This window comes from Delphinus delphis, chromosome 20, assembly GCF_949987515.2.
Source record: "Delphinus delphis chromosome 20, mDelDel1.2, whole genome shotgun sequence".
In the NCBI taxonomy this organism is placed as follows: domain Eukaryota; kingdom Metazoa; phylum Chordata; class Mammalia; order Artiodactyla; family Delphinidae; genus Delphinus; species Delphinus delphis.
The window spans coordinates 13,247,747-13,274,511 of NC_082702.1; the positions used below are offsets into that span (position 1 = coordinate 13,247,747).

Here is a 26,765-nt window from a genome sequence, read left to right on the forward strand (position 1 = left end):
ACATTAAGTCATTTTAGCTCACCACTGCCCTAAATGGGCAGGTACTTTATCAGGCCCATTTTACAACAGAGGAAACTGAAGCCTGGAGAGGCCGAGTGACTTGCCCAAGTGGGCCGTCTGTCCCAGTGCCTGTGTCCTAGACCAGCCACTCTGAGCAGGAGGCTAGGGGGCCCAGAACCCCTATCGCAGAACAGGAGAAAAGGACGCTCAGAGAAAGGGACTCTAGAAGGGGTCGTGCAGGCCCACCCCACCTCTGCCTCACACCTTCTCCCCGCTTCAGATCTCACTTTCTCTGAGAAGCCTTCCTTGGCCTGGGGCACAGCTCCTGGCACGAAATCTGTTTCTTTCTGTCTCCCCTGTGGGGGGCAGGGGCCGGGGCTGCCCAGTTCATCCCTTTACTGCAGCCCCTCCTGCAGGAAGCCTTCCCTGACACCCCGGGCTCCATCCCCGCGCTGACCCTCAGGCTGTCACCGTCCCTGACCTGTCTCCCCCATTGGTTCACACATTCGCCCCACTCCTGGCACATACCAGGCAAGCCTGTCGGAGGCCCTGGCAATTCAGCAGTGAACAAACCTGACCAAACTGCCTGTCCTGGGGGCGGACAGAAGAGTAGGACTGCTCCCTGACTTGGGTTGGGGGGGTGGTCGTGTGAGCGGCAGCAATGATCAGATTCAAGCAGGGTCCTGGGCCCTGGGCGGGTACTCGGCTGACGGGCAGCCCAGGGAGAACAGTGAGTGCGCAGGTGGCCTGGGCGGCAGGTGGACAGAGGTGCCTGGGTCCTTCCCACTCCCCTGCTCCGGCACCCTACCACGGCTTCTGCCACAGACCGACTCCTCCAGGACTTTACCACGGGGACCAGGAGGACTGACTGGCTCCAAGGGCCTGGAAATCCCATCTACCCCCTTCTGTCTACCACCTGCTCAATAAGCCAGGGGCTCCCGGCCAGGCCTGGGGCCATGGCAGGGCAGGTCTGGCCCCTCCCGCTCCCCCCCCACGCCCCAGATCCCAGGCCGCCCCTCCCCCATCAGGGTGGAGCACCTGTCAGGCAGCCACCCAGAGAAGAGCCAAATGGGGCGGGCTCCCCAAACCGGACCGGCTGGTTTGGGCTCTGGTGAAGGAGGCGGTCAGGACTGGGCAGTTCTGACCAGCCAGGGAAACTAGGTCCCAAGGGAAGGGACCGGGGAGGGGGGAGGAAGGAGGGAGCACCCCTCCTCCAGGAGGACGTCTCACTGGAAACAAGGGATCCTCCTGGGACAGGCCTCAGGGGCAAGGAGAGGTCGGTTCAAGAGCCTCTCACACCGGAACAGATCTTCATTACCAAACTTTATAAACACACCCCAAGCTAGAGACTAAACCAATGAACCCCCATAAAATCCATCGTTGGGATTCTCAACTATTAACATTCTGCCACATTTAGGCTTCATCTATCCCCTCCCTTTCCTTTCCTTCTCTCCGTCTCAGTCTCTGTCCCTTTATAATACGGAACATAGTTCAAAAGCCAATGGCACCAAAGGGAAAACAGGGACAGGACGATGCCCTCCTGCCCTGCCCCACCCCAGCTCAGCCCTGGAGCCACCTCTACTGGAGTTTCTTTGTTTTCTTTCTGAGAGAGCTTATGCACGTGTGTGTGCACACGCGCGCACAGAGATGCTTACGCACTTTTAAAACAGCCAGAAATGGCAGCGTACCACTCGTACGATGCTTTTGCCAACAGCATTCCTCGGCCCCGCTGCGCCGTTGGCACCAGGAGGAATTTGGCAGTATCCAGTCGAGGTGAAGACACACTGGGGACCTGGCAAGTGCTCTCCCACGTCTACACCCAGGGACACACATGAGAAGGTTCACACAGCACAGTCTGAATCGGCGAGGGACTGGAAACAACACAAACGCTCGTCTACAGGAGAAGGATGATGAAGTGTGATCTACCAGCTCCGCGGAATAGTACACAACAGTGAGAATGAATGACCCACAGCTACATTGGATGGACATCAAAAACAATATTAAACAGAAGAAGCAAAACAAAAACCGATACATCCTACGACTTTGTTCAGAAATAGCTTAAAACCAGACAAAATGAAATATGCTCTTTAGGGAAGCATACAGAGGTAGCAAAACCAAAGAGAAAAGCAAGGCAGCGACTGCCTCAAAAATCAGGGGAGAAGCTGCCTCCGGGGGGCAAGAGGGCTTGGGACGGGCTTCTGGGGGGCTGGAACCATCTGTGTCTTCAAATGGAGGCAGGGGTTACGTGGGTTTTCCCTTTAAAGTAACTGGTCATACTATACATTTATGCCTTAGGTAGGCTAATAATTTAAAATTAGGATTTTAAATAAAAAATATATATATGTCTAGTGATCTTTCCATGCTTCCATCTCTGCAAAGCACAGCCTTGTTGCTTTAGCAGCTGTGTGGAAGGGCCACGATGTCTTGAGCCAGTCCCCACGGGGCCAGGTCAGTGGTTTCCAGGCATTTGCTCTTACAAACGGTGCAGCAACGATAACCGTGTGCAGATGTCATTTCACAGGTGTGCCAGCATCTCTGTGGGCCAAATGCCTACAAGTGGGATTGCCGGGCAAAGCTCAGCACTGCCAAGTCGCCCGTTCTCAGCCCCTCCCTCGGCCTCATGCCCAGGGTGTTGTCAAACTCTCCCATCTTCCTCAGTCAGACAGGTGAAGTCTGGCCCCTCTCGGCCTAGTTTTCATTTGCGTTTTTGTACTTAGTAATTGTGCATCCTTTCATATTTATAAAAGCACCACAATTCCTTTTCTGCTAAGTGTCTCTTCAAAGCCTTTGCCTCCTGCATGCTGCGCGGCGTGGCCAAAAAACAAAAAGTTTTATTTTGGAACTTGCTGGGTCCGTACTTCCAGTGCAGGGGGCGCGGGCCTGATCCCTGGTTGGGCAGATCCCACATGCCACGTGGTATGGCCGGAAAAAAAAAAAAAGCCTTTGCCTGTTTTTCTGCAAGGGTCAGGGAGACCTCTGTAAACCCACCCCAGCTATCCCCACGTCTCCAGCCTCATCTCCCCACCACCACCCCCAACCATGGGCTCCTTCCCACATTCATGGAGTTTGTCAACAGAAATCCAATGTGCATGCACCAAGTCCAGTCCCAGCCGGTGTGACGGGGCAGCATGGCCCCTGCCCGCTGGGGCCTGCAGTCCAGCATCGCCTGATGAAGTGTGAAATTCCAGCGGAGACGGGTGGCTGGAGGGCTGAGAGTGTGGGGGAGCCAGGCTGGAGCAGGGCAGGAGCCAGGCCACCAGGGAGGCGGGGGAGCAGAGGCAGGCGCTGAGGACGGGCTGGTATTTGGGAGATGTAACTCTGGCTGCCTTGTCTGTGGAGGATGGGATCAAGGGGGCCTGAGAGGGTGTGCGGACAAGTGATGAGACGGAAGCCGTGTTCCAGGAGACTGATGAAAGCAGCCAGTATGGCTGGACACGGAGAGAGAAGCGCAGACCAGAGCTATGTCTGCCCCCAAAAATGCAACGCTTGTTGATGAGTCAGATACGGGGGGCTGAGGGCAAGGCAGGTGTCAAGGGTGACTTTGAAAGTAGGTAAGCCCTGGTGCCATCTTCTACCAAAGGGAGCGCGAGAGGGGCTCCAAAAATGCCAGGCCCAGGCCCTAGAAGAACTCAGCTGTGAAAAAGGTGAACAAAACGGGAAGACCACTTTCCCCAGTAGTTGCCCCGCTAGTTTAAGACCAGCTGTACAGACACAGCAATCAAGACAGTGGGGATAAACACAGTAATCAAGACAGTGGGGATAAACACAGAGCCCGGGGAACGGAATAGAGAACCCAGAGACAGACCCTTACAAATACACCCAACTGGTTTTTTTTTTTTTTTTTTTTTTTTTTGCGGTACGCGGGCCTCTCACCGCTGTGGCCTCTCCCGTTGCGGAGCACAGGCTCCGGACGCGCAGGCCCAGCGGCCATGGCCCACGGGCCCAGCCGCTCCGCGGCATGTGGGATCTTCTCGGACCGGGGCACGAACCCGTGTCCCCTGCATCGGCAGGCGGACCCTCAACCACTGCGCCACCAGGGAAGCCCCCAACTGGTTTTTAAAACATTGATTTTTTTCACTGTGGTAAAATACACATAATATTTATCTTTTAACCATTTGTAAAGTGTACACTTCAGTGGCCTTAAATACATTCACAATGTTGTGGAACCACCTTCAAGGTCTATGCCTCAAACTTTTTAATTATCCCCAAAAAAGATCCTGTACCCATTAAACAATAGCTCCCCACTCCCTCCTTCCCCCCAGCCTCAGGTAACCTCTATTCTACTTTCCTTCTCTATGAATCTGCCCACGCTAGGTGGAATACGTAAGTGGAATCTCACAATATTTCTCCTATGTCTGGCTTATTTCACTAAGCATGTTTCCAAGGTCCACCCACCTTGTAGCATAAATTAAAACTTCATTCCTGTTTATGGCTGAATAATATTCCCTTGTGTGTATGCACCAAATTTTGTTTATTCATTCATCTGTTGATAGACACTTGGATCGTTTCCACTTTTGAGGTATTGTTAATAATGCATCTATGAACATTAAAGTATACAAATATCTGTTCAAGTCTCTGCTTTCAATTCTTTTGGATGTGTACCTAGCAGTCGAATTGCTGGGTCATATGGTAGTTCTATATTTAACCTTTTGAGAAACCACCAAAATGTTTCCCACGGCAGCCGCACCATTTTACATCCCCACCAGCAATCCATAAGGGCTCCAATTTCTCTGCATCCTCACCAATACATGTTATTTTCCTTTCTTCTTTTGATAATAGCCATCCTGGTAGGTGTGAAGTGGTATCTCACTGTGGTAACTTATTTTTGACAAAGAAGCATAAGCAATTCAACGGAGGAAAGACAGCATTTTCAACAAATGGTACAGGAACAATCAGACATCCCTATGCTAAAAAATGAACCTTCATCTAAACCTCACACTTGCACAAACCTTCATTCATAATGGATCACAGGCTTAAATATAAAATGTGAAACTATAAAACTTTTAGAAAACAAACAAATCGTCAGGATCTAGGGCTAAGCACAGAGTCCTCAGACTTGATACCAAAAGCATGACCCGTAAAAGGAAAAATTAATAAAGCAGACCTCATCAAAATTAAAAACTTCTGCTCTGCAAAAGTCCACGTGAAGAGGATAAAAAGCCACAGGTTGGGAGCAAATATTTGCAAGCACATATCTGACAAGTGATTAATATCTAGAAGTGATAAAGAACTCTCAATACTCAACAGTAAAAAAACCCCCAAACAATCCAATTCGAAAATGGGCAGGAGACATGAGACATTTCACCAAAGGGGATACACAGATGGCAGATAAGCTCATGAAAGGATGTTCAACATCATTAGCCATTAGAGAAATGCAAATGAAAGCCACAATGAGTTATCATTACATGCCTATTAGAACAGCCAAAATAAAAAATAGTGATAACACCAAATGCTGGTGAGGACACAGAAAAACTGATCGCTCATACACTGCTGGTGGGAATGCAGAATGGAACAGTCATTCTGGAAAACAGTCTGGCAGTTTCTTTAAACATGCATCTACCTTACTTTCCAGCAACTGCACTTATGGGTATTTGTCCCAGAAAACCGAAGATTTACACTCACACAAAAACCTGTATGAGACTGTTTATAGCAGCTTTATTTCTAATAGCCCCAAACTGGAAACAACCCAGATGCCCCTCAATGGGTGAATGGTTCAATAAACTATGGCACATCCACTGCTGAGCAAGAAAAAGGAATGAACTATTGACACAGGCAACAACCTGGATGAATCTCCAGAGAACTATGCTGAGTGAAAAAAAGCCAACACCAAAAGGTGACGTACAGTATGATCCCATTTACATAATGCTGAAATGACAGAGTAATAAAAATGGGGAACAGATAGATGAGAGGTTGCCAGGAGTTAGGGACAGGCCAGGGAGGGGATGTGACTATAAAAAGGCATCGGGGGGATCCTTGTGATGGAATGTTCTATATCTTGACTGTATCTGTGTCAATATCCTGGTTGTGGTCTTGTACTAACCATAATTTTGCAGGATGTTATTATTGGGGGAACTGGGTAAAGGGTACGGGGGCTCTCTCTGTGTTATTTCTTACACGTCCAAGTTAATCTACAATGATCTCACAATAAAAAGCTTAATTAAAAATATTAATAATTAAAAAAAGATATTAATAATTTACTGAAAATGCCAGACCCTTTCCCACCTTAGAAGATGCTATTCATTCTCCTTGGAATGCACAGCTTTCCACACACTAACTCCTACTCCTTTTACAGCCCTCAGCGCAGATGTCTCCTCCTCCAGGAAGCCTTCCCTGATTTCCTAGGGCGGAGCCAGGGCTTGCTTCAAGTTCTCGGGGTGGGGGGGGGAGCTTCCTCCACCAAAGCCATGACCCTCGGGCCTGTGCTTTCCTCAGGGTCACTCTGGGCTGTCACTGCTTAGTGCTGTGTCTGTCTCCCATCACTGGACATGAGGGCAGGGCCTCGGGCAGACAGGTCACCATCCTGTCCCAGGCATCAGCCAGCACAGGGCTGGACTCAGAGGAGGCACACAGTGAAAGAGTGAGGGACAATAATGACAATAATACTCTCAGCTAACACTTGTTAAGAGGTTTCTATGTGCTAGCTCTCTTTTGAGTGCTTTACATGGATAAAATAACCTTTATAACAATCTCATTTTACAAATGGGGAAATTGAGGCCGAGGGGGGCTGGAGGGGAGCCACAAGCCCAAGGTCACCCAGCTAGTAGGTGGCGGAGCTGGGTAGCAAACCCAGGCCTTCAGATCCAGAGCCTTTGATAGTCATCTCCACCCCACAGGGCTTCTCCATGAAAGGCTGGATGAGACTGGCTAACAGGGGAAGCAGAGGGGCAGAGGAGGCAGGGGAAGAGAAGAGACCCTCCCTGCACCCAGCCCCCAATCCATTCCCATGTGTGTGGGGGGGTCTCACCCTTCTCCAGGGAAGGCCCCTCCGTGGAAGTGACAGATCTGGGATGGTACCAGAACCCCCTTCACACCTTACAAGTGTCAGGGAAGGCCCCTTACAGGTCATGGGCTTACAGCTGAATCCCAATTGTCAACCTGGGAAGCTGGCAGTGCCCTCTCCGGACAGGGACTACCCACCTTCATCTGAGGCAGAGGTGTCACACCCGGCTGGAGCAGGGGGTGGCAAGCCGAGAGGAGCCCCAGAGCGCCCTCCTGCGGCTCCACTGGGGCAGGGATGCTTTCCTCTGGCTATGGGGAGGGGCTTCCATCTGACCCATGCTGGGGAGCATGCGACTTCACTTAGCCACCCTATTGAGAGCAAGCTGCAGCTGAGTGCTGGCGGTCTGGAGCCATTTACATACAGTGTTAAAACCTGCAGAACAATATGGGATACTATTTATGGAAGCAACAAGGAAGCACAGTGAGTACCTGCGGGAGGGGACCCAGGGGACTTTAACCACGGCAAGCGTTTTTTCTCTCTTAGCTGGGCAACAGGCCCAAGGGAGTCCATCAGGTGATTCTCTGATCTCTTGAGGGCAACTGTAATCTTTCATGATTCACAAACGAACAGGCAACAATTAAAAGGAAGAAAAGAGGGCTTCCCTGGTGGCGCAGTGGTTGAAAGTCCGCCTGCCGATGCAGGGGACGCGGGTTCCCCGATGCAGGGGACGCGGGTTCGTGCCCCGGTCCGGGAAGATCCCACGTGCCGCGGAGCGGCTGGGCCTGTGAGCCATGGCTGCTGAGCCTGCGCGTCCGGAGCCTGTGCTCTGCAATGGGAGAGGCCACAACAGTGAGAGGCCCGAGTACAGCAAAAAAAAAAAAAAAAAAGGAAGAAAAGAGGGCTGAATTTATTTGATAAACCTGGAAAGAGCACACGAAGGAGGGGGCTTCTAGGGTGCTGGCAACGCTTGTCTTCTTGATCTGGTGGTCGTTAGAAGGGCGTGTGCTTTATGATTATTCACTAGACTGAACAGGGAGGTCTCACGCAGTTTTCTGTACACGTGTCATATTTTACACTCTGGTGCAGGAAACACCAGGGGTAGCAATTCTGACAGCTGGAAGCTTCCTCCATACCTGCAGGTGTCCGCAGACAGTCTCTTTCGCTCTCTGTCCATCTCTCTCTCTCTCTCACACTCACACACTCCCAAGGCTGTAACTGCTGCCGCGATCAGAGCAGTAGCCCCCCTTGGCCCCTTGCAGCTCTTGGGCTGTTTCCTGCAAAGGAGACAAAGGCCTGGAAGCAGCCAGACTCAGCCTCAGCCCCAACACCCAGGTCTCTGCACATGCCCAGCACTCTGGTGTCCTGCGTGGATCACACTCCCTGTGGAGCCTTTCTGGCCACGGGGAAGTATCTATCCACGGCGTCCCTACCCTGGGGTGCCACAGCCGGTCACCCAGAGTGGAAGGAGTTAGTTAAGATTTGGTAGGGTCCCCATGGTGGGGACAGCCCTAGGTGGCTCACCTGTGCCCTGCGCTGGAGACAGAGGACACCAGCGAGGCCAGCTACAGAGCCTTACGCGCGCACCACACTAGTGCAAGACAAGGCAGCGAGCAGGGTGCTGTGAACGCCTCCACGTTGCAGAGGAGGAAAGTGGGGCTCAGGGAGGGGAGGCGCTGGCCCAAGGCCACACAGCATGTATTAGGGCCAGGATTCCATGGCAGGTGTGACCCAGGCCAGAGTCCACTCACTTAACCACGTTCAGGCTCTTATTCGTCCCGTTCAAGGCTCTTATTCGGTCCCACACTCAACAATTCTTTATTATGCACTCAGTATGTGCCAGGCATTGTTTTAAGCACTGGGGATACAGCAGTGAGTAAGATAGTCCCTCCTTCCCCGAGATGATATCCTAGTGAGTGAGACGGAGTTAAGACAACACACAAGTAAACAAAAAAGTCCGTAACGAGTGGGAGAGGGGACAGTGGGGGGAGGGGTGTCTCTGAGGGGGCGGCATTTGGGCAAGAGCAGGGGAGTGAGGGAGCCACGTGCGGATCCAGGGAAGAGTTTTCAGGGTGGAAGGAACCACAACTGCAAAGGCCCGAGGACTGAAGCCTGCCTGGCACATTCCAGAATGCCGGAGGAGGCTGGCCAAGGAGGCTGGCGTGGCAGGAAGGGAGGAAGGGTGGAAGGGGAGAGTGGCCCGGCTGAGGTCAAAGAGAGTCTACACTAAATGCAGAAGAACAGCAGCTCCCCGGCGCCCAGGCCTCTTGACCACAGCCCTCCAAGGGAGGTGTGGTCCCCCTACCAGCATCATGTTACGGAGGAGGAAGCCCGTGGGGGATGGGAAAGCTTCCCAGGGTGGCCCTGCTGGCCAAGGGCAGAACTGGGGCAGGAGTCCCTAAAGCTTAACCGCCAGGCCAGGCTGAAGGATGGGGGTGGGGCTGGGGGGTCAGGGACGGCTCTCAGCTGGGCGCCTCTGGTCCCAGCAAAGCAGGAGCCCAAAGCTGTGCACTTATGACAATGGTTCACTGGAAGCCAGGGGCTCACACACAGCCATTTGCTCCCAGGCCCCGGCCATTCTGCAAGTCAGGCCTTTGGCTTCCTCCCGCTCCGCTCTGCAGTAGCTGGGTACCAGCCTTACTAGGAGTGACTTAAGAACTTTTTTTTCAATCCACTCACTTAAAAAAAAAACTTAATTAAATTTATTTTAAAATAGTCACTCAGACACAAATGTTGGCCTGATGTTCCCACAGAGCACCGCCTATGAAATAAGGGAACCTGAATCCAGTAGCGCCTCTAGGCCTAAGGCCCAATATACAGGAAGTACAGGGGACAGAGGAACATGTGAAATGACACCACAAAGATGCATCAGTGAGATCCAGAGTGTGGAAACTTCCAGAGGAGAGAGGACCAGGGTTTTTGACGACCCAATAAGCAAGCACAGGAAAGAGCCGCCAGGGGAAACCCTATGGACTACAGAAGCCTTCAGGGGCCTATCAACCGAACGCAAAGCAGACCCTGTCTGGATGCCAAGTCAAACAAACACATGAAAAAGGATGATAAGACAGCTGGGGAAATGTGAGGATATTAAGGAAGTACTGGTTCTTTTTCTCCTGTGACAATGGTATTGTGTGTGTGTATGTGTGTGTCTGTGTGTTTTAAGGATTCCTTATCTCTCATAGGCAAAAAAAATCTGAGATACTTATGGCTGAAGTCTATGATGTTTGAGAAGTGCTTCAAAAGAATCAGGGAGGTGGGGATGGGGCACAGATGAAAAAGCCTGGTGGTGACTGATAACTGCTGAAGCTGGGGACGGGGACGTGGGGAGGGCAGCAGACCACTCTTCAGAGCATGTGTGGACACTTCCATTATACAAAGGTTTTAAATGTTTTGCAAAAGGAAATGTGACCTAGTCATAACAGTGAAGAATTATGGATCGCTCACCCCGTGAACCTTAATTACTAAATCCAAACACATATCCTGCCTCTAATAACTGTAACAGTAATCACGGCAACAGTAACCAGAATGACATAATGATGACAGCCCTGTGCTGAGTGTTACACACACGCTGACTCAATTCTCCCAGCTACCCTGGGAGGCAACAAGAATCCTTCTCCTCTGGCTCCAAATGGGAACCAGTGCAGAGATACCCAGGGCTCAGGGCCTGGCCTCAGGTCACAGAGGAAGCTCTGTTGGGGGTGGGTGAGGCTGGCAGGGGAGCTGCATGCCCAGCCCTTGCTGGGATGGGGTCGGGGAGAGGAGGCCAGGGAGCCCTTGGTGAGTGGGGACACACAGGGGCACTGGACTCTTGGTCCCCCTTGTTCCCATCAAACAATAACGGCTCCTGCAATGCAATATTCACATATTAGCACAAACCTTTCCTGAAATTAAACCAGGAGCCACCCCACGGGAGCCTGAAATGGTAACCAGCAACAGATGACAACACCACATCCGGGGCCCACGGGACTTGTTAGGCTCCACCCTCTGGATGGTCCTCCCTGCAAGGTTGCAGAGCCAGCCCCAGTACTCCCGGCCCCTGACCATCAGTGGGATGGGTGCCCTGCCTCCCACCCTCTCCCACACCAGGTGCCAGGAGGAGCAAGGGAGGCTGGAGTGTGTGTGGCAGGGGGAGCCTGTGGAAGGAGGGAAGCCCTCCTTCCTGTTCTTGTCCTGGGCCTGTAGAAACCATCTCCCCTCTGTGGCTTCAGCAGGATCCTGGCTCTAAACAGGGAAGCTAAGGAAGCCTCTTCAGGGGAGGAGGGAAGCAGAAATTGAGGGAAAGAGGGAGAGAGATAGGAGGCAGAGACACAGGTAGAGAAAGACAGGAGCGGGGCGGGGACAGAGAGATAGCTGCTCAGACAGAGGTCTGGAGGGCCCAGGGATGGGAAGACAGGACAGCAACAGAGGCTGCACCACCAGGCACGGACGCCTTCTTTGGGCCTCAGCTCCCTTGACAGTAACATGGGAATAATAATCATATCTTCCTACAGTGTGCTTATGGAGGTGACATGACTTAATCACGCCATGTCAGAAACCCAGGAAATCGCAAAAGCTAATATATGTTTCCTATCATTCTGTAAGCCAGTGGCTCTCATCTCGGTTCAGAATTGCACTAGAGTAACCCAGGGAGCTTGAAAAAACCTCACAAAACCCAATGCTCAGGCCTCACAGCCAGAGATTCGGATTCAAATGGTCTGACCTTGGACCCCCGCATGGATGCCTGCACCAGGTAACCCTAATGTGTGGCCAGAGGTGAGCACGGGATTAGGGGTGGGGGGCCTGGACACACAGTCCCAGGCCTGCGTCCTCGAGGGGTGGTGTAAAGTGAGACAGACTGATGGGGGTGTAGGCCTTAGGGACTGAAAGGGAAAGGGCGGGGCAGGGTGAGTGCCCAGGAGGCCCCCCTCTCTGCCTGCCCACCCTCCCCCACCATAGCCACCGGGAGTCTGGGGCCTGCTGAAGAATGCAAGGAATGAAGCCAGGCCTGGCACGGCCATCTCCAGGTCCCCGCCCCTTTCACAAACTCCCAAGAGCCCTCCCCTGGTCAGGTCACTGGCCAGATTGCCAACCACCGCCCCCGGGAAGGCCTCAGCAATCACTCAGTCCTCCGGGCCTGAAGCCCGCGCCCAGCCCTCTCCTCAGAGCGCCCATCCTGAACCCCTTCTCCTCTTGGGTCCTCCGCAACCCCAATGCTGGACCACAGGGCGCAGCCCAGGGGTGAAGCGCTTATCAGTGGTGGAGGGAGTGACACTGACAGCCAGCCTGTGGCTGGCAGAGCTTATCACCTGCTCTGGAGGCAGGAGTGGCCTGAGAAGGCTTCCCAGAGGTGGTGACCTTTAGGCCAGGACCCAAAGAATAAATGAGGTGAGAGCACTAAAAAAAGGCCAGTGAGGCTGAAGTGCAGCTGGCAAGGGAGGGGGGCAGGGCCTTGCTGACCAGAGGCGGGACTAGATCCCCCACCACCCCAGCAGTGGGAACCACAGAGGATTTTAAGCAGGGCAGGGACCCACTCTGACCTCACCGGCATCTGCTGCCCTCCACCCCGTTCTCTCCCAGGGACGGAGAACCGCAGCTGGCCTCCTGGGGGTGCCGGGGTATCCCCAGATCCTGCCATGGCTACGGGGTAAGGGCTGGACCCTGGCTCCTTCCCGCCACGCTGTAAGGAGACCCCAGCACTGCTGCTTCCTGCATCCCTGAGTCTGTTTCCCGATAATTAAACTGTAAGCTGATTAGTCAAGGAAAACCTTTAATTAGCCCTTGAAATCATTCAGGAAAATTACAACCTCCTCTCTGGCACCCTGCCTGCCCTCTGCCAGGGCCCAGGGGCGGTGCCAGGGAGAAAGCAGGGAATGGGGGAGGTGGGCTCCTGCCTCTGCTGTGAGAGCCTCACCCAGCAGAGCCAAGCCCAGTGAACAAGGCGCCTCGTGGGAGAGGAGGCCACAGGCTCCCCCTGCCACAGCACAAAGTGCCTTGGAATAAATCCAGCAAGCGGCGGGCAAGGCCCAGGCTGGAGAAGTGCGATACTTTGCTGAAAGACACCAGAGAAGACATACATAAACGGAGAGACGGACCACGTTCATGGACTGGGAGACTCAATGTCACGTCTGTGTGTGCGGCAAGATGCTTGTCTCATCTCTAAATGGAATCATGAAAAGTCAAACAGCCGAGACACTCGGGAAGAAGGACATGTGGAAGGGCTTGCTCTCCACACCAGCGAGACTTACTATCAACTACAGAAATTAGGACAGTGGGGTACTGACCCAGGAATAGGCAAACCAAGCATAAGAAAGGAAGAAAGTACCCAGAAACAGGCCCACTTATACAGAGAGATAATTTATGACACAGGTGGCAGGGGAGAAACGCTGGTTTGTAATAAATGGCACACGGATGACTGAGGATCCAGATGGACAATGTGAAACTGGGTGCCTATCTCACACCACACACACACACTCCAATTCTAGCACAAAGGAAAACTAAACGTGAAAAGCAGAACTATAAAACTATAAAGGAAATGGGTGATAACTGACTGCATTAAAATTAAAGGCTTCTGTTCATCAAAAGACACAATAAAAAAAGTGAATGGACTTCCCTGGCGGTCCAGTGGTTAAGAATCTGCCTTCCAATGCAGGGGACGTGGGTTCGACCCCTGGTCAGGGAACTAAGATCCCACACACCGCAGGACAACTAAGCCACAACTACTGAGCCCATGGCCTCAACTAGAGAGCCCATGCGCCACAACTAGAGAGAAGCCTGAGTGCTGCAATGAAGAGCCCGTGTGCTGCAAAGTAAGATCTGATGCAGCCAGATGAATAAATAAATAAATATTTTTTTAAAAAGAAGTGAAAAGACAGGCCATGGACTGAGAGAAGGCAGGAGTACCATCTAGGAAACACTTGTTCTTGACCAGAATCTAGAATTTAACTCACAGAAATTCAAAATAAAAATGCAGACAGGGAATTCCCTGGCGGTCTAGTGGTTAAAAAAAGTACAGACAGCCAGAGGAAACAGAGGCAAGTGACCCGAGTGGGCCATTCATAGGAGGGGCGCTCCAGATGTCTGAGGAGCACGTGCAAAGCTGCTCCAACACCCCGAGGAGATACCACCACATCAGGTTACTCACTACTGGTGCCACCCTCACCGCCCTCATCTCTGAAATGGGTTGAATCCTTCCAGGAAGGACTGAGTAGAAACAGCGTGGGAGTTGTGTGCGGGCACTGGGCCTGGCACGTGCAAACCCGCGATTAGTTCTCCCTGTTAATCAGCCTCAGGAATGAGGACTCCCCAGGCCCAGGGTCTTTTCAGGCCTTCTCCTGCCTCTGACCTGGGAGGTCGGGGGTGTGGCTAGAAGGCTAAGAGTCCAAGAGATAGGCTCCATCTGGGTAGCAACTGCGTCTGTTTATCTACCACAGTGTCCCCGGAGGCCACAAAGGGCCAGGCGCTCCAGAGTATTTGTTGGAAAAAAGGGTAATAAACCAATCACATTCACATTTCTATGCCAGGCACTAGGATACGTATGTTAGGAGCAGAACTTTACACAAGCCACAGGACACGCAGAGGAACCTCAGTTCTAGAGGAAGAAGCTGAGACACAAAGAGGCCCGAGTGGCTGCCGAGATTCGAATCCAGAGCCGTGGGAGAATGCCAGTCTTCCTTCAGCTCCTGGAAGGCTCCCCGCGCTCTCCCGCCTGGAACCTCTGCACAGGCAGCTCCCTCAGCCTCGACAGTCACCCTCCTCCTCCCTGAGCTCATCCTTCAAGCAGCAATTCCTCCTTAGGAAAGCCTGCCCTGTAATTCTCACGTTGGGGGTGGGGCGGGCGGGTGGGGGAAGGACACCCCCCACATCATACACGCTGGCAATGACACTCTCCGCTTATTATGGCTTGTTCGTTCATTCGGCCCACCAGTGTTTACTGAGCGACTACTACAAGTCAAGCCCTGAGATACAACAAGGGACGCAAGAATCCCCCCCCCACCGCCTTGAAGCTAAGTCATTCGGGGCGGGGCAGGGGGGGGGCGGGCCGAGAGGACACTAACCCACACGCCCACAGTCATAACTAAGGATCAGTAGTGACGGTGAGTGGACCAGGAGAACCAAGCAGGGGAAGGTGGGGAGAGAGAGTGACAGCACTACTGTAGACAGGAGTCAGGGAGATCTTCCTGGATGCAGGGATGCGAGGTACTGCAAACACAAGGGAGCAGCATGAACAGAGGGCCTGAGGCAGGACCAGCCTGGAATGTTCCAGGAATAGGACGGCAGGAGAGGAGTGAAGGCGAGCAGGGAACCTGGGCCAGGATCTTGTGGGGCCTTGGAGGCGTTCCCAAAAGAGATGAAGCCACAGGAGGGCACCCAGCAGGGCAGGGAACCCCTGGCTGGGCATGGGGACAAACTGTGGGGGCAGCGGGGGAGTGAGGAGGCGGCCACATGGCCCAGGCAGGAGTGGAGGGCGGCTGGAACGGCGGAGACAACGAGGAGTGGGAGGCGCTGGGGTCTAATCTGAGGCAGAACAGCCGGCTTTTTTTTTCAGTACGCGGGCCTCTCACTGCTGTGGCCTCTCCCATTGCAGAGCACAGGTTCCGGACGCGCAGGCCCAGCGGCCATGGCTCACGGGGCCAGCCGCGGCATGTGGGATCTTCCCGGACCGGGGCACGAACCCGCGTCCCCTGCATCGGCAGGCGGACTCTCAACCACTGCACCACCAGGGAAGCGCCAGCCGGCTTTCTTGACATCGTGGATGTGGAGGATGAGGACAAGAGGAGCCAGGATGACGCCAGATTCCCGGTCCCATGGAGAGGACGGATGGGGTGCCCGTGAACGAGGCAGGGTTGCTGGGAGGAGATGGGGCTTGGGAGTCTGGTCTATTTTACCTGTCTCCGCATCACTCTTTGGTCAAGGTCTGGGTCGCCTGCCAGACTGAGCCCAGCGAGGGAGCCTGCTGTGTTCACCTCCGGGTCCTGGCACCCGGGGCCCCAGCACAGGGCTTATCAAGGAGTAAGCATGGGACTCCCATAGGTGGGATGGGTAAGAGCTCGCCTGGATAGGAGCCCGGGGAGGAGAAAAGGACAAGAGGACTCATCTCAGCGATAAGAAGCACACATGTTACTTCTGTAGGAGAAGAGAATATAAAGTGTTCCAAGGTCAGTTACAAAGTCTGAGAGACCCAGTGCAGGGAGGACGAGCAGCGCTGCTGGGTGGGCGCGCAGTTACGGCCACTCTGGACAGCTGCGTGGCGGGCTCTGCTAAGGGGGTGAGACTCGACCCTCTGAGCTGAGCACCGCAGCCCGGATGTGATCCCTGGAGAAGTGCATGCACACAGGTCCCAGCAGATGTGTTGAAAGAGCACAGTCACCCCCGCGCAGCAGGGGCGGAGAAGTAAGTTATGATTAGCAGGCTGCCCAGCAACGAGGGCGAATGAACCACTCACACCCATAACCACATGGCTGTGCCTCACAGACCAAGGATGAGGGAGGGCAGACCCAGACGAGGATGTGCTGCAGGAGTCCCTTTATGTGAAGTCCCCAGGCAGGCGAGGTGGCAGGCTATAACTCAGGATGCACACCTAGTAAAACCTCTGGAAAAGCGGGGGCCTGGTGACCCCCAAGGTCAGGGAGGTGGCCTCTACTGGGGTTGTGGTCAAGAGGGCATGGGAGGCTCCTGGGGTGCTGTGTTCGCAGTCTTCGCCTAGGTGTGGTGAAAATGCTGCTCACCTTATAATTACCTGTTAAACTGACATGGGCACTGATGCACTTTTCTATAGGCATGTTACCCTTCACCACTGTGGAAGGTTTAAAGAGGTGGAATCAGCAAGGTACATAAATACACAAATAATCTGGGGCCAGATTTGGAGGAAGGGAGCTGGGGAAGTGGCTGCAGGCAGCAGAGGAGGGGTCCCTAGGGAGAAAGAAAGCGAGAGAAAGAGAGCGTGTACCTGCGCACAGGACTTGGGGGGTTGTCCTCACCTGGGGGACAGTAGGAGCCCAGCCCTCCCGCAATGCCCTACTTCCTCCCCATTCCCAGCACTCGCGTGCAGGGCTGGCAGGAGGGGCGGGGGAGGGGGAGGAGGCTCAGGCGGCTTCCCCATGTGTGGGAGTGGCTGAAAGCAGCCAGGGGAAGCAAGCCCGAAACTGCCACACAATGCCGCTTTATCAGAGTTTCCAGGGCCGGGCTAGAGCGCTGGAGTGGGAGCAGAGGGCCCAGGAGGGAGGCTCTCTATGTGGGGCCCCTGCCCGGCGTCCCCACCTGCCAAGGTGTGCCCTCCAGAGCTCCCCTGCAGCCGGCTGGGAAGGCAGGAGCCTTCTAATCCCTCCGCTCAGTTAGCGGGTGGCAGGGGGAGCCCGGGGCCAAACCCCAGCCCTGCTGGCTGACACCAGGCTGGTCTCCCAGGTTCTCCATTTCCTCCCCTTAAAAGTGGGATAATAAGAACATCCACATCTAGGACTTCGCTGGTGGTCCAGTGGGTAAGACTCTGGGCTTCTACTGCAGGGGGCCCGGGAACTAAGATCCCACATGCCGCTAACAAAAAACAACCACCACCAAAAAAACAATCTTGGGGTTGCTAGGAGGATGTGACAAGTTCGTTCACTCAAAGCACACAAAACAGTGCCTGCTAATACTAATAATATAGAGTAATACTGTGAGTACTAATACTGGCAGCTATCCGTCTTTGAACACTTACTATGCATTTTGTCTGATGAGTATGCATTTATATCCTCAAAACAACCCTGTAAAGGAGGTATCATTATCATCCCCATTTTATAGATGAGGACGCGGAGGCACAGAGGGGTGAACTGACTTGTCTGGGATCACACAGCTAAGAGTGGCGAAGTTGGCTCCAGAGTCTATGCCCTCAATCTCCACTGCACCCGACAGGTCAAGAGCTCCAGACTGGAGCGAGGCAGGCCTGGATTTGAGTCCCAAACCTGCCACTCACTCACTGTGGGGTTTCCAGCCTATGCCTCAGTTTCCTCTTTTTAGGGAAAGCAAAAATATCACAAATAGACAGGAAAGGAAGTCCAGAGGGCTTTCAACAAACACAAAGATGCTCCCTTTTACTCATATTAAAATCAGGGGACTTCCCTGGTGGTCCAGTGATTAAGACTCTGTGCTTCCCCGGCAGGGGGCATGGTCGGGGAACTGAGATCCCACATGGTACGGCCAAAATTAAAATAAAATAAATAACAAGAATAATTTTTAAAAATCAGAACCACAATAAGGACCACTTACTGTGGCACCTGCCTGACTGGCAGAGGTCAAAGTATCAGATAACACCCATCCACATGGCGAGAACGTGAGGAGACCACGGCGCCACCGGACACTGGGAGTGGGGTGCAAACAGGAGCGTGCTCTCAGGCAGGCTGGGACACTGCCAGCAGAGCTCCCGGGGCACGCATCTCAGACCCCCGAGCACCTCCAGAGGTGTGCCCACAGCTCACACGCGTGTGGGGGGACACCATGCCATGGAACCTCACACAGCCACAGAAAGCACGAGGAAGCCCCCTACATCCTGACACAGAACTTAAGAGTGAAAAATGCAAGGGGCAGGACAGAATACAAACATGGGAAGTCGGCTCCACGTGAGCAAAAACAAAAGCGGGGGAGAACACGTGCAGAACAAACACCCAAGAAAGAAAAGAAACCAGGAACAATGCTGTCTCTGGGAAGGGGCCCGAAGACAGAGACGGGGTGGGAAAGAGACCTTATCGCTGTATATACCCTTCTGCGCTGTGCGTGGTTTCTCAACTGCAAATAGGCAATACATGCAGACAGGGCAAAAACGGGCCTCTTAAAATTAAAATGCAGGAAAAGAGAAATGAGGTTAATAACACCTCCTCCTCAGGGCTCCGGGCCGCGCCACGGCGGGATGCTCAAAGAGCACACATCTGGCGCCTGGCACTCAGGGACCTGGCGGCTAGCACGGTGTCACGAGGGGCTGGGAGCAGGCGAACAGGAGGCTGCAGCCCAGAGGGGCACACATACCACGAGCTTACTATGTACCAGGTAATGTGCTAAGCACTCGACAGCACGGTCTCCTCCAATCCCCCCGACAGCCCATTTAACAGGTGAGGAAGGTGAGGCCCGGGGGTGCTCTGGCTCTTCCAGTAGAGGGTCGGGCTGAGGGACGTGTGAGCAGAATGCGTGGCCCTGGCAGGGAAGGTGCCATTGGGCAGGACCAGAGGGCCCCGTGAGACAGGCTGCAGTGAGTGGTGGCTTCTGACACATCTGCTGTAGCTGGCTCCCCTGGGACCTGGGAAAGCTCCCCTTCTGACCCTCCCTGCCCACCTCCACCAGCGTTCCTGTGGGCCAAGGCTGCTGGCAGACAATAAGCCCCAGCCCCGGATGGGTGGCTGGGCCGGGAAGGGTCCCATTTCCCTGGCTGTGACTTGGAAGGAGGCTGCTTCCTGCTGGCAGCATCTGTGGCCGCCCGGCTTGGGTGATGGGAGAAACAGCTGCTGGGGACACCCCGACCGGCGTCTGGCCAGGAAGTCTGGCTCACTGTGAGCCAGCAGGACAAGGAGGGGTGAGGCAGTAGACACGAAAGGGAAGGGGGCTGTGGGAGGTCGTGAGGGAAGTAGGGACCCAGTGCCCAGAAACCACCCAGGCTGAACAGGCCCCCGAAGAGTTTCTATCTAAACAGGAGCCTAGAAGAACAGGAAGTACCTTGTCTTACCAAGACCACTTCCAAAACACTGCAGGGCACTGGAGCCTGAAGGCCTGGAGTTCAAGTCCTGCTTCTGCCACGTGCCTGCTGTGTGACCCTAGGCAGGTCACGTATCTCTCTGGGTCTCAATTCTCTCATCTCTAAAAAGGAGTTGATACCAGTACCTACCTCATAGGTTGTTGTGAAGATCAAATGAGTCCATACGGCTAAAGGACTCACAATCTTGGCCAGCACACGGGACCCTCCAACACCGCCACCCTCATGCTACCCACTCTCTTCTGCTTGGACTATCCCGGCAGCCTCCCCTCAGGTCTCCCGGCCCCCAGCCTCCCTGATCTGTTCCCCACATGGCAGCCTGAGCAATCTTTATAAAAGGCAAAGCAGATGTTGCTTAAAGCCCTCCGATGACTCCCATTACACACAGAATGAAGTCCACACTCCTCACCCCAGCCTGTCACCCCCTGCTGTATCTGCCACACCTCCCCACCTCCTTGACCTCACTGCCAGCTCTGCCACACTGGCTTCCTTGGTGGGAACTGAACATCCCAAGCTCCTCTGGACCTCAGGGCCTTTGCACTTTCCATACCAACTACCTGTTCTGTTCTTTCCAACTCTTCCCAGGCCTGGCTCCCTCTCATCAATCAGATGTCTCCTTCTCCAGAAAGCCCTTGTGCTGGCTCCCCAGGCTGGGTCAGATGCCTCCTCCGGATTCCTACAGTCCCTGTGCGTCCCCCATCACAGCCCTAACCATTCTGCTTGTGCATCCCTATCCCAGACCAACCACTGTGGGCTGTCACCGTCTGGGGACAGGTCTATCTCCTTCACTGTCCTGTAACCCATGAGGGCAGGGCTTGGACTGTGTTGGTCACCACTGGGACCAATGATCTGACACACACCAGTGTATCAAGGCTTTGCCCATCCCTTTCCGAGCTGCACCTCCTTCCTCTTTGCCTCCCTCCTGAGGAGGTTTAAGTCAGTACCGTTTCCCTTCCCAAATGTCAGCCCTGGGAGATGATCCCCAAGGAGAGTTGGGTCAAAGTTTCAGCCACTGTCCTGGATACCCTAGAGGGCGAAGGTCAAAGCCCAGCCTGCCTTCTCCTCTGGGTGTGAGGGCTCAGCAGGTGTCAGGCCCCAGCTAAGCCCGTCACATGAACCATGCCCCTGTTTCCAGCCTGGGGTGAGGGGGGCAGGCAGGTGGCATGAAACCTACCACCTCATGGCTGAGTAAATCGTTTCAGCAAGGGCCGCAGACTTGCCCAAAGCAGACACGGAGGCAAGGGAACCCTCAAGCACTGCTGGGAAGCACATTGGTACAAATGCTTAGGGAAGCAATTTGGAAGGTCCAGCATTTCCACTGTGAGACATATACCTGAGAGAGACTCTGGCCGTGGTACACAAGGAAACATGTCTAGAATGTTCATTGAAGTGTTGTTTGTTACAGTCCCAGTGGGAACCACCTAAATGGCCACCGAAAGGTGAATGGGTAACTCCTGTGTGTCACTAATACAAAAAGAAAACGCAGAAAGGGAAAACGAATGACCTGCTCTAGACCGACACACGTCCACATGGAGAAAAAGCCAAACTAACGCAGAGCAGAAGAAGCAGGCTGTTTACTGTGGTACGCTTTATATGATCTGTAAAACTGTAAAACACTGGGCAACCCTGGCTGGCCATCAGAACCACGTGCCGATGCTGGCCCCACGCCAGACCAAGGGACTCCAAGCCAGAATTTCTAGGGTGGGCCTGGGCAGCAGTATTTTTGAAAGCTCTCCAGGTGACTGCAGTATGTAGCCAGGGTTGAGAGCTATTACTCTATTGTTTGTGAATCCATCCGAGGGCAGGAACAGTAGGCAAACCTGCAGAGGAAGGCTGGACACCAAATCCAGCCCAGCGGCTACCACTGGGAGGGAGGACAGGCAGGGAGGGCGGGGCAGAGAAGAGGCGCCTTTAACTGTATCCGCTGTGTGCTCTGTCCCAGGCTGGACACTGGAAGCGTGGGTGTTTTGCTACATTGAGAGCTCTACTTTTTTCCCTAGTCTAAAAATGTATCACAGGAACAAAACTGGCAAATAAGAAATCACTTGCTCAAGGTCCCATGGCTGGTAAGTGATGGGGCAGGAGGCCGAATGTCTAGTGCCAAAGCCCTATAATTCCCCCATTATCTGTGCTAAGCCCTGAGATGCTGAGCGAGTTGCCGCCGTGAGGGACCGAGGCTGGCTGGCCTCATAGGGCTGCCTGGCCCTGTACCCACCCAGTGACCCTGCCACAGCCAGGTGGGGGAGGGGCAGCTCCCAGAGTAAGCCAGGAGGCAGGTGGAGAGAGGCCTGGCCACCACCTCTGAGGCCCTCCTCAGGTAGCGGTAGCAGCAGCGGCCTCAAGACCAGAGCTTACACAGCACCTACTGTGTGCTAGGCCTCGGGCCAAGCGCTTTATGCTCTGCATCCTCACAGCAGTTCTATGAAGTAGTCATTATTGTTGTGCCCATTTTGCAGAGGAGGAAACTGAGGCCCAGAAAAGTTAAGCGACTTGCCCACGGTCACACAGCCTGTGAGTGATGAATGTGAGCCAGGCATCCTTGCACCAGCGTCCTTTCTCTGAACCACTCCCCAGTACTGCCTCGGAGCTCCACACACACAGGGCAGCTACTCATCTGCCCCTGCTCCACTGCCCACCCTCCTCCAAGGCCAGGAACCCTAGGGGTCTCACACAGGCTACATGCTGCCGACAAGCCCCCAACTCTGCATCCCTGACCTCCACTCACGCCTTTTCTTCTGCCTGGCGCACCCTTTCCCATTCCTCCTACTCATCCTTCAGAGATTACCCAGGGGACTTTCCAAGGGACAGAGTACCAGGCCCAGGGTCTGGGCACTCTCCTGGTCCTCTGACCATGTCCTCGCAGGCCACGTCCCTGCTGGTAGAGATGTAGCCATGTATCACTGGCTAGGGGTCTGGTTCCAGTCCGCTCCCACCAAGGGACACTGAGGGCCCTCAGGGGCCAGGGGCCCGTGTGTCTTGTCCGCTGCTGCAGACTCAGCACCCAGCACCACGCCCGACATTCAACCACCACCAACCCAGCACCCTCCATGGACCAGGCAGTGATTCAAGTGGGGATTCAGGGAAAGAACAACATGGAGAAATTCCTGCCCGTGAGGGGCCCACATTCTAGTGGGAGGCAGACAAGAAACTGCGTGTTGATAAATAAGTTAAAGACCGAGTGAAGGGCTGGGAGAGAACAATAGTGAGATAAAGAGTGTGTGTGGAGGGCGGTTGGGAGTTCCCTGGTGGCCTAGTGGTTAGGATTCAGTGCTTTCACTGCAGAGGTCTGGGTTCGATCCCTGGTCCGGGAACCATCCCACATGCCACACAGCACGGCCAAAATACCACAAAACAGTGTCTGGGGGCAGGGTGGTCCTGGTCAGGCTGTGAGTGAGTGGCTCGTGAGTGAGAGGGTGCAAAGTGGGGAAGGGATTCCAAGCAGAGGGAACACGAAGGTCAAAGACCTGGAGGCAGGCATAAGCCTACAGAGTTGAAGAACAGCAAACAGGCCAGTGTGGTTGGACCTCGGGGAGGGACGCGAGAGAGCAGGAGGAAAAGAGGTGGCAGTGACTGAAGATCGTGAGGAGAGGTTGGGGTTTTAAGGACAAAGAACACCCAACTTTGTACAGGGTACCACCCAACAACACCCTCCCCAGACAGGAGCCTGCCAGACTCACTTGGACTCCGGGCCACCCACAAACACCCCATCCCATCGGCCCAGGGGACCCTCTCCTCCCAGATCACACCCTTCCACCGAGGCCAAACAGACAATCTGTTCCTGCCCAGGGAGCGGCCCAGCCTTGCCCAGCCCCCTGCTTCCACGAACAGACCTCTGGCAATCTACAGTGTGGCGACCAGGGGCAGGAGCTCTGGAATCATTCAGATCCAGCCTGGAATCTGCCTCCATCACTTACCAGAAGCTCTTTGAGCCTCACTTTTTGTGGCTGTAAAGTGGGTGTATCTAGATTGTAGTACAATAAGACCAGGCGCTGAGCACAGTGTCAGCCCTCATTAAGTATTAACTAACATTATGAGTATTTGAGAGGCAGCAGAGCATAGAACTCTGGGCCCAGAACTCCAGAGTTCCAATCTCAGCTGCAAAACGTACTCATGAGGTGGCCCTGGGCAAATCACTTGGCCTCTTAATAATAGCACCAAGCCCATAAGGTTGTGGTCAGGATTAAATACGTGTAAAGAGTTTAGAACAGGGTCTGACACATAGTGCTTTATGAGTGCTTGGAATTCTTTTCATTATCTGCGGGAGGGGGGCTTCCTTCTCCCCCACCAGAAAGCACCTTTGATTTCTTTCTTGAATGTCCTACCCCTCCTCTCCAGCAATATGTCCCACTTGGGTTTTAACTTTCGACCCTTGGGAACATCATCTGTCGGGCCATCAGATTCTGATTTTTGCTCGCTTTGGTCACGCCCCACCTTTGATCTCATAAAGATGCCCCCCAACCTAAGTCTCCTGCATTTGCTCCACTGGCTGCTGCCTTAACTCCAACCGCCGCCCCCACGGTTGTGACCTCTGACCCTCGTAGGCACATCCTCCCATCAAATTATTAATTTGACCCCCTTTTTTGACATTCACCCCGTGCCCCTCCAACGAACTCCCACTTCAAATTTCGAATTTTGCGCCCCCCTTCGCCACGCCCCCTTCGTTAGTTTGACCTCTGACCTCCTATACACCTCCCTCCCTCCCGCTCAGCGTAGACCCACGACCCCCCCGGACGCGACCCTTCCCTCCACAAGTGAACTTTGACCCCAGCGGCCCCGCCCCCTACTCGCCTAAACGCTCTACAACCGCCCGGCGCACCCCAATCCCGTGGCCAGACCACTTATCCTACCGGCTCGGCACCGCAGTCGCTCGCGGCCTAGCTGCTCGGCCCGGAAATCGGCTCCCTCACGCCGCCCTCAGCTCTCTTGCGCCGCCGCCACCACGGCCACTGCCGCCGCCATGTTGAATCCCCAACGAACATCCGGGGCTTTCCCCCCTCGCCGTCCACCAGTCCCCATAGCAACGGGGCTGACTGGGCCGGGGGCAGGGCCCGCTCAGGGGCGGAGCTGGGCTCCGGGCAGCGCCGCTCCAGCCTCTGATTGGTGCTGATAGTCCAATCGGAGACCTTCAGGCGGAAAATGCCAAGCAGGGATTGGAAAATTTGGAAAGGGTGCGGAGAGGCTGGCTCCCAGCCCACTTGGATTCTTAAAGGGGAAAATGGCTATCCTCTGGTAACAGAACTTCCCATCTTCCCTCAAAAGGAGTTAGTGGGTGGAAGGCAGTAATGGTAATAATGGCCAGAAACAGTTCGTAAGCATTTACTATGTGTCAGACACCCCGCCAAGTGAAATTTCTCGCTGAATACTCACAACAGACGTATTGTATGTTAATACCCATTTTACAGATAAAACTGAGGTTTAGAGGGGCGAACGAGCTGGTTCGGGATCACAGGAAGTAAATAATGAGTTTTGGACGACGTCTGGCAGTCTGTCTGAGTCCGGGAACTTGGCCCGGAATCAAGGCACAGTTTGATTTAATCTTTTTATAAGGTTTTTTTGTGTGTTTTTGTTTATAGTATTTATTTGTAAAAAATTTTTTTGAAAAAAAAACCCCGTAATCTAAACTCGGACATCTTTTTCTGTGATTGCACTCATTGAGCTCCAGCCACTTTGCTCTTCCAAAAAAAAAAAAAAAAAAAAAATCAGGTGCTCTCCCACTTCAAGGTCATTGCATTGCATTTTCCTTCTGTCTGGAATAGACTCTTTCCCCAGGTATCGTCATGGCTACCTCCTTTCTGTCCTTCAGGGTTTTACTCAAATGTCATCTTATCAGTGGGACTGTTCCTGCCCATGCTGACTAATGCAGCAAACATCCCTCTCACATGCTACTAAAGCCCTTACCTTGTCTGCTTTTTCTTATTTTCTGTTGCTCAAATCATCCTCTAACATACTAGATGATTAGATAATCATAGTTACTGTTTTTTGGCTCTCTCTGCTGCTGTCGTGTCAGCACCATGAGAGCATTGATTTTTGTCTGTTTTGTTCACTGTACTTGCCCATTTGTTGAATGGATGGTTGGATAAGTTGTAAATCCACCTCCGCAGAGGTACTTTTAAATATTTAGTGCATCTCCCTTGCCCCAGCACAGTGTCTAGCACATAGTAGGCATTTAATTAATACCTGAAGAAGCAATGAATAAGTGATTGCATAATGTCTTTTTTTCTGTGCATTTACCTTTTATTTATTTTTAAAATAAATTTATTTTATTTATTTTTAATTTTGGCTGTGTTGTGTCTTCGTTGCTGCGCTCAGGCTTTCTCTAGTTGCGGCGAGCAGGGGCTACTCTTCGTTGCGGTGTGCGGGCTTCTCATTGCCGTGGCTTCTGTTGTTGCAGAGCACGGACTCTAGGCGCGTGGGCTTCAGTAGTTGTGGCTTGCAGGCTCTAGAGCACAGGCTCAGCAGTTGTGGCGCCTGGGCCTAGCTGCTCCGCGGCATGTGGTATCTTCCTGGACCAGTGCTCGAACCTGTGTCCCCTGCATTGGCAGGTGGATTCTTAAGCACTGCGCCACCAGGGAAGCCCCCTACCTACCTTTTAAAACAGAATTGGAAACACATTTATAAAGAATTTTGTATCTTTTTAAAACAAGACTATAAATATCACCAGTAACTTTCCAGGTCATTAAATATTCTTCAAGAACATTTGTTTTAATGGCTGCATAAGATGCCATTCTATCAATGAATGCTAATTTGTCTGAACCACTCTTTCTTGTTGAACATCTAAACTGTGATAAATATTTTGCTATTATAAATAATTTATCCCACCCCCAAAATCCAAGCAGTTAAATATTTGTGCACATCTTTAATTATTTTCTTTGAAAAGATTACCACAGTTGGAACTGCTGGGTCAAAGGAAACGTACATCTTTAAGATTTAATAATAGTAACAGTTCCCATGCTTCAAACATTTCTGTGCACTATACATGGTGCTAAGTTGCATAATTTAATCAGCAGGGGCTGTGATTATCCCTGCTCCACAGAGGAGGAAACTGAGGCTTAGAGAAGTAACTTCATTTGCTCGAAACCCCACACTGGGTTCATCCCTAGCTTTGATGCCCAAGCAAGGCTCTCGCTAACTTCCCTC

At 53.2% G+C, this 26,765-nt stretch overlaps 1 protein-coding gene across 2 annotated transcripts in view; it reads right to left on the reverse strand.

Annotated features, from left to right (window-relative positions):
* PAK4 (p21 (RAC1) activated kinase 4) overlaps window positions 1-24,613 on the reverse strand; it is a 46,430-nt gene extending 21,817 nt beyond the window's left edge. For both annotated transcript variants that reach the window (XM_059999053.1, XM_059999051.1), the window contains exon 1: window positions 24,476-24,613. The gene's annotated coding sequence lies outside the window, so the exon portion shown is untranslated. The remainder of the gene's footprint in view (window positions 1-24,475) is intronic.
* Window positions 24,614-26,765: the final 2,152 nt, after the last annotated feature.